Genomic DNA, 12,756 nt, shown 5'->3' with positions numbered 1-12,756 from the left:
CTACTTCATTGAACACAGATCCTAAACAGTAAAAAAGAGCCAGGTGAGGGAGCTCACGCCTGTGATCCTAGCTACTTAGAAGGCTGAAATCTGACAATCTAGGTTCAAAGCCAGCCTGGCACGACAAAACCTGAGACTCCTCTCTCCAATTAATCACTAGAAAACAGGAAGTGGGGCTCTGGCTCAGGGGTAGGGCAATAGCCTTGAGCTGAAGAGCTCAGGGACAACACCCAGGCCCAGAGTTCAAGTCCCATGGCCTCCCCCAAAATAAATATAAATTAATTAATAAATAATTTTTTTAAAAAAGAGGCAGCATGGCAAAAAACCAAAAACAGCACAAGACTGAGAACAGATGTTTGAGAAACATGAAGGCCAAGTGAGGGAACAGGGGTAGGATCATTTGTCAGAAAGTAAACTTTAGAGAACCTTTTAGAGCTTGTTAAAGAAATTAGATTTTATTTCTAAATGCAACTATATTGGGTGGAAAATATTAATATGGAGACAAATGAGATCTTATTTCTCTTGACGATTTCTCTCACTTCCCTGGAGAATGGTTTTGAAGAGGAAAAACAGAATCATTATAGAAATCCAGGTGAGATGATCAAAGCCTAGGCTAAGAGGAAAGCAAACATACAGGAATGGGGGGAGGGGAAAGGATTTGACATTTGTATCTTTTAGGGGCTTAGCTATCCAAGGGAGGTAATGATGGCTCATGGAGTCCTATTTGAATCATTCAGAGGACTGTGTGTCATCTACTCAAATGGGGATACTAGTATATGGCAAACATTAAGTTGGGTGAAACTTGGTGGAAAAAGAGCACACACATTTTGCATGCTAAAGGGTTACCGCTGTTTCAACTGCTGCAGCCTATCTTCATGCATAGTATGAACCCTCCCTCCTTCAACTTCAGCTTGTTTGATCTCCTTTGGCCTAAGATACCTACAGTATTCATGGGAAATTCACAAGTTTGTACTTCTCCATCTCCACCTAAACTCTACTGCCTTTTTCATACAAGTAACTACAAGTTACCTTCATTCTTGAAGGGGAAACAACATAATTATTCCAATACTGCATTTCTTTGTATATAAAAGGGCAATAAATCTGTTCAAAACACATAAATTCAAAACTTACAATAAAAATTGCTATCAAAAATCTACTCTATCAAATATACTATGAAAATATACAGAAATCTATAAAAACACTATTCATCTATGAAAATATTAATCTTAAAAAATATATTTTTCACTCCAAGTTAAAATATATTATGAACTATATTCTAGAAGCAAAACTGTATAATAAAAAATTCAAAACAAAAATTCACAGTTCTTAGCCAGGCGCTAAGAATATGCCTGTAATCCTAGCTACCCAGGAGGCTGAGATCTGAGGATCGAGGTTCAAAGCCAGCCTGGGCACTGAAGTCCCAATTAATGATCAGAAAATGGGAAGTGGGGCTGTGGCTCAAGGGGTCCCTTGAGCTACAAGAGCTCAGGGACAATGCCCAGGCCCAGAGTTCCAGCCCCACAACTGACCAAAACAAAACAAAACAAAAAAACCCACACACAGTCTTTAAACACAGTGAACATTATTTTACACAAAGACCTATTTGTTTACTCTTATCATGATCCAACATTGTGCATTATTGAGGAGGGAATTCTGTTAACAAATGTCATGGTGGAAAAAGATCCTAAAAAAAGTTTTTAATTATTCTAAGTTGCTAAGAGTACTACTCAGACTTTATCAAATAATCTACTTTTTTATTTGTATTACATTTAATATATTCTGAAGATTTCAGTTACTTCAAATTTTATATCCCACTTTTAACTTTACACAATATTTTCCCAGACTGTACAGTTCATATAACCCATGTAGAAGCTCTGAAGAGGGATGGGAGAAGATTAGAATCAGGATTTAAACTCACAACTGATGCTTCAGGATAATTTTCCATAGGATTTGTTTGTCCAGCACCATTGTTGTGTTCTTGGTGCAAATAATCTACTTTTTGCTAACTTCTACTTACTTAAAAATTAAGCACAGGCAAATATCCTGAGGTATAACATATTTACCAATATAGACAAAGTTGTAGGAAACCTTTCCTGAGTCCAAAGCAGAAAAACTTCAAGTTTGAAAATTAAAATATATTTTTCTCATTAAAGTTACCATTAGTTGTATTCATTTTGTTTCTTAGTAGGTATCAAAACATACTTGTTATATTTAATAATACAAAAAAGTTAACAATAAACATATTTATTGATAGTTATATCAGGCCACTAAGCAATCTAATCTCACAGCATATAATTAGCAAAATTTAATGCAATGCTACATATTTTAAATGACATTTAAAAAATGCTCGATGGCATGGTTGAATGTTCAAAATATAGTGTTTGATGTGAAAAAACAAAAACAACAACAATAAATAAATTAGGAAATGTGTGCAAAACCAAATAAAGTCAGGAACATATTTGCAGCACATAATGAAGAGTTAACTATATTTACTTTCTTTTTAACAGCTGTTTTTCATTGTAAAGATGATGTACAGAGGGATTACAGTTACACAGGTCAGGTAATGAGTACATTTCTTTTTGAACAGTGTCACTTCTTCCCTCATTTTCTTATCCACAAAACATTAATGAGATCAACTAAAGAAATATTAACATTCTCAAGTTGAAAATAGAACAATTTAAAAAGATAAAACAGAATAAACCAAAGTAGAATTTAACCCAGCACATTGAAGAAAATCATCAGATAATCTATTTTCTTTATCAAAATTGTTCCCTCTGACTTCATATTCCAGTATACTGCCCAGCCTTGGTAAGAGTATATGAAATTTTTTAATGTTCTGCTAATAAGAGAGAAGCCCAGATAAATCAGTTTAAGCAAAAAGAGTAGTTCCCACATAGTGACATTTTACTACTTGAATTAAATATTTTATCATTTTAAATAATAATGTTTCTCTCCATGCTACTATAAAATTTGAAAAATTTATGTAAGCTTGAGAGAGCTAAAGGCATACGTATTAAAGTATAATTCTTTTTTTTTTTTTTTTTTTTGCCAGTCCTGGGCTTGAGCTCAGGGCCTGAGCACTGTCCTTGGACTTTCTCAAGGCTAGAGCTCTACCACTTGAGCCTCAGCACCATTTCTGGCTTTTTTCTATGTATGTGGTACCAAGGAATCAAACCCGGGTCTTCATGCATGCTAGGCAAGCACTTTAACCACTAGGCCAAACTCCCGGCCCTAAAGTATAATTCTTAAGAACAAAATCAGGTACTGAATTAGAAATAGTAAAAACTCAATGTCATATTAAACATCCTTGGAATATAAATCTATGAAATTCTAACTGCTAACAAAAGGAATAAAGTAAGACTTAAGTATTTACATGTTTTTGCAACAGAAAATAAATATTTTAGGTGGACTATAGCACTGTGCTGATTTATTTAATATAGTCAATAAAATGACTATATTGTTCATATTCTTTCACCTTTTATATGCTTAAAAACACAATTTAAATCCAGTCAAGAGAAATACAGACAGACCCATAACCCTTAAATTATAAAAGTTTAGGTTTATAACTTTATAAGAGCTTTGATAAGGGCTTTTCTCTGTCTCCACTATGCTTTACAATGTTCTAAATAAAAGCATCCCTAAAAATATATAAGATTATCAAAAGGTAGAGTCTTTCTGATCCCTAGAGAAAGATATGGTATAAAAAGATCTCCACAGAGTCTTCTGAAAGATACCAAGCAGGGCTTCATGGATTAAAAACCTTTACTGTGCCATCATAGATGTATCCCTATATTCATATTACACAAAAATACTCAAGGGCAGATGATACAATTCTGAAATATAACAAGGTACTATATAACTTCTATTTTAACAAATATTAGTTATATTCATTAGCAGTAAACTTATCAATTATCATTTAAACAATAAAACATAAGAAGGAGCTAGTGGTATAACTCAGTAGTACAGTAACTTGTCTAGAATAGGTACAAGGTCTTAGGTTTGATTCCCAGCAGCATAAATTAATTTAAAAAAGAAAATGTGAACTGGGCAACAGTGGCTCAAGCCTATAATCCAAGCTACTGAGGAGGCTGAGATCTAAGAACAAAGGTTTGAAGCCAGTCAGAGAAGGGAAGTTCATGTAATTCTTATCTCCAATTAGCCACCAAAAAAAAAAAAAAAATATATATATATATATATATATATATATATATATATATACAGAAGTAGAGGTGTGAGTCAAATGCTAGCCTTGAGCAAAAAAATGCTCAGGGACAGGCCCTGAATTCAAGACCCAAGATCAGCACACTAATAATAATTATCATAATAATTATTATTATAAAATGCATACGGTAAAATAACCAACAGAAGCAAAATATATCTTCATTTTAAAAGCAAATTCTTAGTTTTAAAAAAAAGAGATGACATTGATCAAGATACAGTGTATTCAGAATCTCCTTTGTTAAGTGGCAACTTTTGTACAACTATTCAAACATAATAATAAATCTATGCCAGTGAGCTATTTCACATATTCCAACAAACTGACTCCAGTGTTTCTATAGAAAGAAAAAAATGACCTAGAATAGACAACAAAATACTGAAGGGAAAGAATAAAGTCATGATGATCCCTGACTTTAAGACATATTATAAAGCTACAGTAATCAAGACATTGTGTTACTGGAAAAAGAATAGACAAACAGATCAATGGAACAGAACAGACAGCCCAGAAATAGACCTACACAAATACAGTCAACTGATCTTTGACAAGGGAGAAAAGACAAGTCAGTGAAGAAAGGAGACTTTTCAACAAATGGTGCTAAAGAACTAAAAACATTGTTTTTAAAAAAAATAAAAGAAAGAATCTAGACACGGAATTTTTACCTTCTACTGAGACTAAAAGTAGTTCCTATTGCAACTGTAAAGTGCAAAAGATTCACTCCTAGAAGATTAAAGAAAAAAAACAAAGAAAAAAAAACCCAAACTAGGTGATCTTGGTGTAAATAAACCCATACATTAAAACCATGATTCATGAAAGAAAAAAATAATCTAGATCCAATTTACTAAGTTTTACACAAAAAAATTAAGAGAATGAATGAAAAAAATGAGCTGGGAGAAAATTTTACAGGGCTGATACTAAAATACATAGAGAATAAGAAAAATTACTCAACTAAAAAATGGGCACAAGCTAACTGCTTCACCAAAGACATACAGATGTCAAATAAGCATATGAAAAGATGCTATATTTAGGGGATTGCAAACAATGGCAATACCATGACAAGAATGACTCAACTTTCAAAAGCACCAAATCTCAACAGGGTTTTTAGACTTCCACACACTGCTAGTGGGAATGAAAAATGCTACCAAAATGTCTTCAGAAAGCTTAATTTCTTATGACTAAATGCCAAGTCAAGGGGTTTACGCCTGTAATCTTAGCTGCTCAAGAGGCCTAGGTGGGAAAGTTCATGAAATTTTTACTCTAGCCACCAAAATGCCAGAGTAGAGCTGTGGCTCAAGTGGCAGAATGCCAGCCTTCAGCAAAAAAGGCTAAGGGACAGTGCCCAGTCCTGAGTTCAAGCTCCAGCTCTGGTACACACATACACACACACACACCGACAACAACAACAATCCCCTGTGCTTCAACAATCCCCTATGCATCCAACAATCATGCTCCTTCATCTGTATCCAAAGGAGTTGAAAACTTGTAACACAAAAAAAGCTTCGTGTATGTGTTTATGGATGTTCAACTCAGAGGCAAATAAGATGGTGTACAATAGTATCATGAAGCAGTAAAATCAAGAAATGTGAAAACATGTATGACTAATCAAAGAAGTCAATATGAAAAACTACAACTGTGACATTCAGGGAAATGGAAAACTTGAGTACTGAATACCAGACAGAGGAAGGAAAAGATGAAAAGGCTGAGCACAGAAGATGTGCGTGTATGCATGCACATATATGTGTGTATGTGTATATACAGACAGACAGACACACGCACACGCGCGCGTGCACACACACACACACTCTCTCTATGTGTGTGAGCGCGCGGCATGTAATAATAAAGGAAATGAGAAGATGGTATATATGGGAAATCTCTATTTTTCTATGAACTTGAAGTGCTCTAAAATAAATCTTTTCATTTAAAAGGAGATAAAGGAGCCAGGTGCTAGTGGCTCACACCTGTAATCCTAGCTACTTGGGAGGCTGAGATCTGAGGATCATGGTTCAAAGCCAGCCCAGGCACAAAAGTCTGTGAGACTCATCTCCAATTAATGACCAGAAAACTGGAAGTGGTGCTGTGGCTCAAAGTGGTAGAGCCATGACCTTGAGCTGAAGAGCTAACCGACAGGGCGCAGGCCCAGAGTTCAAGCCCCATGATGGATGGAGGGGAGGGAAAGGGGAGGGAAGGAGAGGAGAGGGGAGGAGAGGGAAAAGAGGGGAAGGGAGGGGAAGGGAAAAAGGAAGGAAAGAATTACAAGCCTATTCTACTTGATCAGAACAAGCGCCTGAAAGAATTCGTATCAAACATATGTTCAAGTTAAAACTTGGAACAAGCTAAGACAGACATTTTGAAAACAAAAACTAGTTATATGATTCACTAGTTAAAAGGAGAAATGAAGAAACCAAAGCCAATATTCTGGAAATGTAGCAAACTCTAACTCTGCATGGGGTATATACCTTTGGTGTTAGTATATCTTTCAACAAAGTAACCAAATAAAGAGATGGGCAGACTGGCCTGGAATTTATACTCCTCCTGCTCATACTTCCTGGGAACTGAGATTATAAACATATGCTACCACATGCTTATAATTTATAGTACTTTCCCAATATTTAACCAATTCTTCTGAGTTCATTTACTGAAATTCTATCTCTGGTTTTACTATCGTGAACTAGGTCTATACTCACTTTCACAGCTTTCTACTCTCTCCATCTGTCCCTGTTGATAGCACAACACTCAGTTATTGTACCTTTTAATAGGTTTTAACACCTGTTGGCACAAATATTCTCTCTTCTTCAACATCTTCGACTGTTGTAATCATTTGTATTCTCAAATTTATGAAAGTCTCCACACATTAAATAAAACTGGCATCCTTGCAATAGTAAGATTCTTCATTTAGAAACCAGCATATCCTCAAGTAACTTGTATTCTTTTGTGTACCCAAGGCAAAATGTACCCTTCTTTCCTTAGAATATTTATCTGAATCTTCTTCTTATTCCTAAGTAATTTCCATCTATTTTCTGTGAGTCCAGTCATTTCCCCTCAATATTCAGTTCAGTGCTTTTGCTACAGGTTCAATTTCAATGGGTAGAAAAATCAAACTTTTGTTTGTTCTCTGAACAGATGTCCTAAAACATTTATTTATCCTAATCTAAACTAGTCCCACTGAAAACAGTTTCTAAACATAGCAGTCCTATGACATCTTTGGCACGCTTTCAATGCTTTTTACTTGAAGTCTGCTACAGAAATAACACTTATTATGAAGCATAAGCAAAATGACCTGTCATCTAAATAATCCATTATTCACTCAGCTAGAGAATCCCTGAGTTATTATTTTCTGGTACTTTTAGGATAAGCTTTCAGAGCTCAGCTAAAAAGTACTCTAAAACCTTAGAAGATAAGGTAGCATTTTAAAATTTTATGTGGGAGCTGGGCGCTAGTGGCTTACTTCTGTAATCCTAGCCACTTAGAAGGCTGAGATCAGATGATGAAAGTTCCAAGCCTGTCCTTTCCAGGCAGACTCCATCTCCAAAATAACCAAGCAAAGAAAAAAGTCAGGGTAGAGGCATAACTAAGCTGGTAGAGTGCTAGGTGGCAAGCAATTCAAGCAAGATCACAATGCCATGAGTTCAAGTCTCCCTCCCATTCTCCCCCCACATAGACACTGTAACAATCTTCCACAGATTTTTCTCTTGTAGAAAAACACAAGTTTAGCCGGGTGCAGAGGTTCATGCCTGTAATCCTAGTACTCAGGAGGCTGAGATCTGAGGATTGTTGTTCAAAGCCAGCCTGGGCACTAAAGTCCATGAGACTCATCTCCAACTAACCATCAGAAAACTGGAAGTGGTGCTGTGGCTCAAGGGGTAGGGCTGTAGCCTTGAGTTGAAGAGCTCAGGGACAACACCTAGGCCTAGAATTCAAGTCCCATGACTAACAAAACAAAACACCCCCCCACACCCCCCCACACGAATGCACACGTGCATCTGAGGCCCTATTCAGGGCATCCCTTAAGAATTCAACCACCTGATCAAATGCTGCAGGCTCATTCCTGTAATTCTAATTACTCAGGAGGCTGAGATCTGAAGATTGAAGCTCAAGGCTAACCCAGGCAAGAAAGTCTATGAGACTCTTGTTTACAATTAACCACTAACATGCCAAAAGTGGAGCTGGGGCTCAAGTGGTAGAGCACTAGCCTTAAGGTCCTTTGTTCAAGTCCTAGTACCAACGAAAGAAAGAGAGAAAGAAAGAAAGAAAGAAAGGAAGGAAGGAAGGAAGGAAGGAAGGAAGGAAGGAAGGAAAGAGAGAGAGAGAGAGAGAGAGAGAGAGAGAGAGAGAGAGAGAGAGAGAGAGAGAGAGAGAGAGAGAGAGAGAGAGAGAAAGAAAGAAGAAAGGGAAAACAAAACAAAAGAATCCAAGCACCAGAATATTGCAGGCCCTTGATCAGCAAATAACTCAAGCTCTCTATCTGATATAGCCATCTTCTCCAACTCCTGAGCATCAGAGAGAAGAAAAAGACAAGACAGGACTTCCTCTTAATATCTAAACTGGATACTGTCCAACAGAGGCTAAGGCTACTTTCCCTTCCATCTCTTAGGATTTCTCCTGAAAATACAGTAGCAGTCTAACCCACACTGAACTGACAGACTGTACATCTAATGGTGTCTCGCAGTCACAAACAAATAAAAGCAAATGTTAAATATTTATTAAGCCCCATCCCACTTGCAGGTTATCTCACAGACTGGAGGTTAAATGGTCCTGAAAAAGTTGCATTGAAAGTTTCCTTCCCAGAGTAGCTCTATTGAGAGATGCTGTGGACTTAGAAAGCACGTCTCTGTGGGAAATCTGCAGGGCACTGTGAGTGGAAGCCCCAAACCCCTTGCATCTTCCTTTTTGTTTCCTATACATGAGGTGAGTGTCACATGGTCCACTACATTGCCGTTCTGCACCCCACACCAGAAGTGTAAAAACGATGCATCTGGCCCATCGGTCGATTGAAACCTTGAAAACCTGATTACATCGATTCCTGGTCCTGCAAGCGGGAAAATTATTCCATTTATACATAACCTCATGATGTGAAGAAAATCTTGGCATCTGTTCCAGGAAATCAAGAAGTGTGCAACTGGGTTGGAGTCCTCTCAAGCAGCCTCTGTTTGGGTGATGTGTAAAGTTGTGAGAGTAAAGCCAAAGCCACAATGGGTACATGTGAAGGGCCTACTGTAGGCAGTTGTAGGCAGTCTGCAAAGTTGCCCAGGAAGAAGCCATGGGGAGGGGGGGGGCTATAAGCAAAGCAGTGCAGAAGCCAAGTGCAAAAATTTACAAGCCTGTCACCCACCACAGTGGGTTCAATCCTCAACACGAATCTTTAATGTTTGTCTGCTAGTTTGGGTTTTGCTTTGGACCAGTCTCTCCTTACTAATTTCCTAATCCTTTCAAAATAATAGTGTTTACATGTGCCTGTCCAATCACTGTATCTTAGAAGTAGGTAATCTGCTTTCTGTATTTGCAGAGTGGTTCACAACTGAGTTTGTCTTGAACCTCAGAGGAGATTTTCTACTAGGACTTCTGAGGTTCTATGAATCTTCAAGAGGGGCCACATCAAAGATCCATAAGCTACTGGGAGTATTCCCCCAAGGAATAGTGGGACTGTGGTCCCTTCTTCTTCACTTCTGCTTCTAACCATTGAGGTGAACAGTGTTGCTCTACCACCCTCTCTTTGCTGTTGTCACCTTGTTGCTTACCAAAGACCTAAAAACCATGGTTTCCACTCAATCAAACTCTACAGCTTCCACAGAGGCCATGAGCTACAGTAATCCTTTTCTCTTCATAAGTTGTTAACTTAGACATTTTGTTATAGCAATAAAAAGTTTAACAATCTTCAGATACCAATCATATTATACATTTCATATATATGTACTATATATAATAGATATATTATTTAATAGATATATAACATTCCTGGAGTTCTGACTTCAGTAACAGAGTGCTTGCCTAGATGTTGAAAAATACATAAAATTTCCAATGTAATAATCATATAGAAATGAAAATGGATTAAAAAATACTATAATCACTTAGAAATGAAAATGGAGCTAAGTCTTTCATTCAGAAAATAATGTAGGACAAGTTTAATAAGAAATATATAGAAGTTGCCATTTAACAAAGCAGCATACACATTTCACATGTGTCTACAATTACTTAAAGATAATTTTTAAAAAAGAATTCACACACAAAAAGAAAAACAGATTATATGGAAGAAATTATAAGGATTTCTTAGACCATAAAATAGCTGAACACATGGAAATACATACTGGTAGATGGGAGAGCATAACATAATTCTCTCAAAATTAACAAGTTTAATGTAATTCTAATTAAAATGTTGATAGTACCTTGTCTAAACTGTACATGGTAACGTAATATTAGAGTAGGCTTGTGGGAATAAACATCCAACCTACATGACAAAAATTATATTTTATTATCAGCCACCAGTAACTTATGCCTATAATCCCAGCTACTCAGGAAGCTGAGATCAGAGGATTGCAGTCAAAACCAGACACGGCAGAAAAGGGCAGAAAAGTCCATGAAACTTTTATCTCAGAAAAGTCACCATGGTGACTCACGTGATAGAGCATTAGTTTCAAGCAAAAAGAGGCTCAGTGTCAGTGCCCAGGCTGTGAGTTCAAGCCCAAGGACCAGAAAAAAAAATGGTATTTTAATAAAAGAATACTTTCCATAATCATTATCAAATCATTATCATTCTATAATCATTATCAAAATAGTGGGTCTTCTGTATTCCAAAAACAAAGTCTGATGCATATGAAATTGAAAATTAACTTTTTAAAGACTGTATAAAGAAAACCAGATGAGATGATTGGCCAAGATGGAAAAAAAATTAACAACAAAAAAGATGAGTACATTTTACCAAACTTTTAATGTTTAAAATACTGAGAACAAATGATGCCATAAACAAGGACAAAGTTGGAAAATTGTGATGTAAATAATATCAAGAAAATGACAATAAAGAAAACTTGGCGAAGGTAAATTGGAAATTCATACAAAACAAAGCTAAAAGTCCAATAAACACATCAAAAACTGCTAAAGCTTAGTCCAATCCTGAAAAACGTAATCTCACAATGAGATTTAGTTTTATATTTGTGCATGTGAATGTGTGTGTAACACAACGCACACTTGCTGAGGGCAGTGAAACTGCATCTGAGTATGGGTAGTGCAGAAATGCTCTGGACAAGGCTGTGGTTCCCCACACAACCTTCGGATGAGACCTTCACTGTGTATGAACTTACTCCCTATGGACAGCAAAAGGAGCTCGGGCCAGCCGTAGCATTAATATCCACTTGGCATGTTTCTCATTGTGAATTAGTAAATTGGAAAACTTCTAAAACCTATCTGTCATAGTGTTTATTATGATTCTGTCCTCTGGAAAAGATTTCACCTCGGCTCTCAGCATGATGGCAAAGCCAAGCATTCTGACTGGATCCTGAACTTCCCCAACCATCTCTGGTGACATTTTAAATCAGAACCAAAAATCTCTGGAGTGGGGCCCCAGCATCTGTGCATTTCTGGAAGCTTTACCACACTGACTCTATTGCAGACATTTCCTTACACACTATTCTCCTCAAATGGAACAGTTGGCTCCATACAATGAGTTCATCAAAATTAAAAGTTTCAAAAGCTACATAAAAATAAGAAAACCTAGCCAGGCCAGTGGCTCATGCCTAGAAATACTAGCCATTCAGGACTCTGAGATCTTAGGATCTCAGTTTAAATCCAGCTCAGGCAGCAAAGTCCATGAGGCAATTATCTCCAATTAATCACCCCCAAACCAGAAGTGGAACTGTAGCTCAAAATGGTAGTGTACTAGACTTAAGTGAAAAAGCTCAGGGACTGCACTCAGGCCTGAGTTCAAGCCCCACGACTGACAATTTAAAAAATAATTAAATAAATGAAATGCCATTTAAATAATACCATGAATAACCCATTGGGCAGTTGAGAGAAATTTAAACATATGTAGGTGGTTGGTAGAGATCGAACAAGGTAAAACAATTAAACACTCTTGACAGGAGTTTTATCATACCAGAATTTTGAAATATCAGTTTTTCTCTTGAGTTTCCATCACTCCATTTCACTTACCTAGCCTCCATGCACTTATCATGTACATGATTTTGAAGAAAGGGAGTTCAAGGACATAATAATTTAAAATCATTAATTCTTCTGTGCCGTATACCCACATGTAGTCTAGTGAAATTCCAATCACCAAGGTAACCCATTATTCTTTTTCTGCCTATATTCTCCACAAACTAAAACATACAAAATCTTCCTCCACAGTTCTCCTTTCCTCTTTCCAGATGAAGTTTACAGTTTCCAATACACTCCAATAGGCAGCCTTGAGCAGCAAACCATAGTCTTCTCTGCATAAGAATAAAGTAATAACTTTAAAAGTATTAGTTATTAGGGCTATTTTATTGGAATCATCCTTCTTTTCGCTTTCATGGTTTCCCTATAATAAAAATGACTCATGGCGGGGCTGGGAG

The 12,756-nt window shown here is 36.7% G+C and overlaps 1 protein-coding gene across 1 annotated transcript in view; it reads right to left on the bottom strand.

Annotated features, from left to right (window-relative positions):
* Positions 1-12,756, bottom strand: part of Fryl (FRY like transcription coactivator) — a 219,448-nt gene that overhangs the window by 122,753 nt on the left and 83,939 nt on the right. The gene's annotated exons all lie outside the window — the stretch shown is intronic.

Source organism: Megascapheus bottae, chromosome 13 (genome assembly GCF_031878675.1).
Source record: "Megascapheus bottae isolate mThoBot1 chromosome 13, mThoBot2.hap1, whole genome shotgun sequence".
Taxonomy (NCBI): domain Eukaryota; kingdom Metazoa; phylum Chordata; class Mammalia; order Rodentia; family Geomyidae; genus Megascapheus; species Megascapheus bottae.
This window is presented reverse-complemented; position numbering and strand designations above follow the sequence as displayed.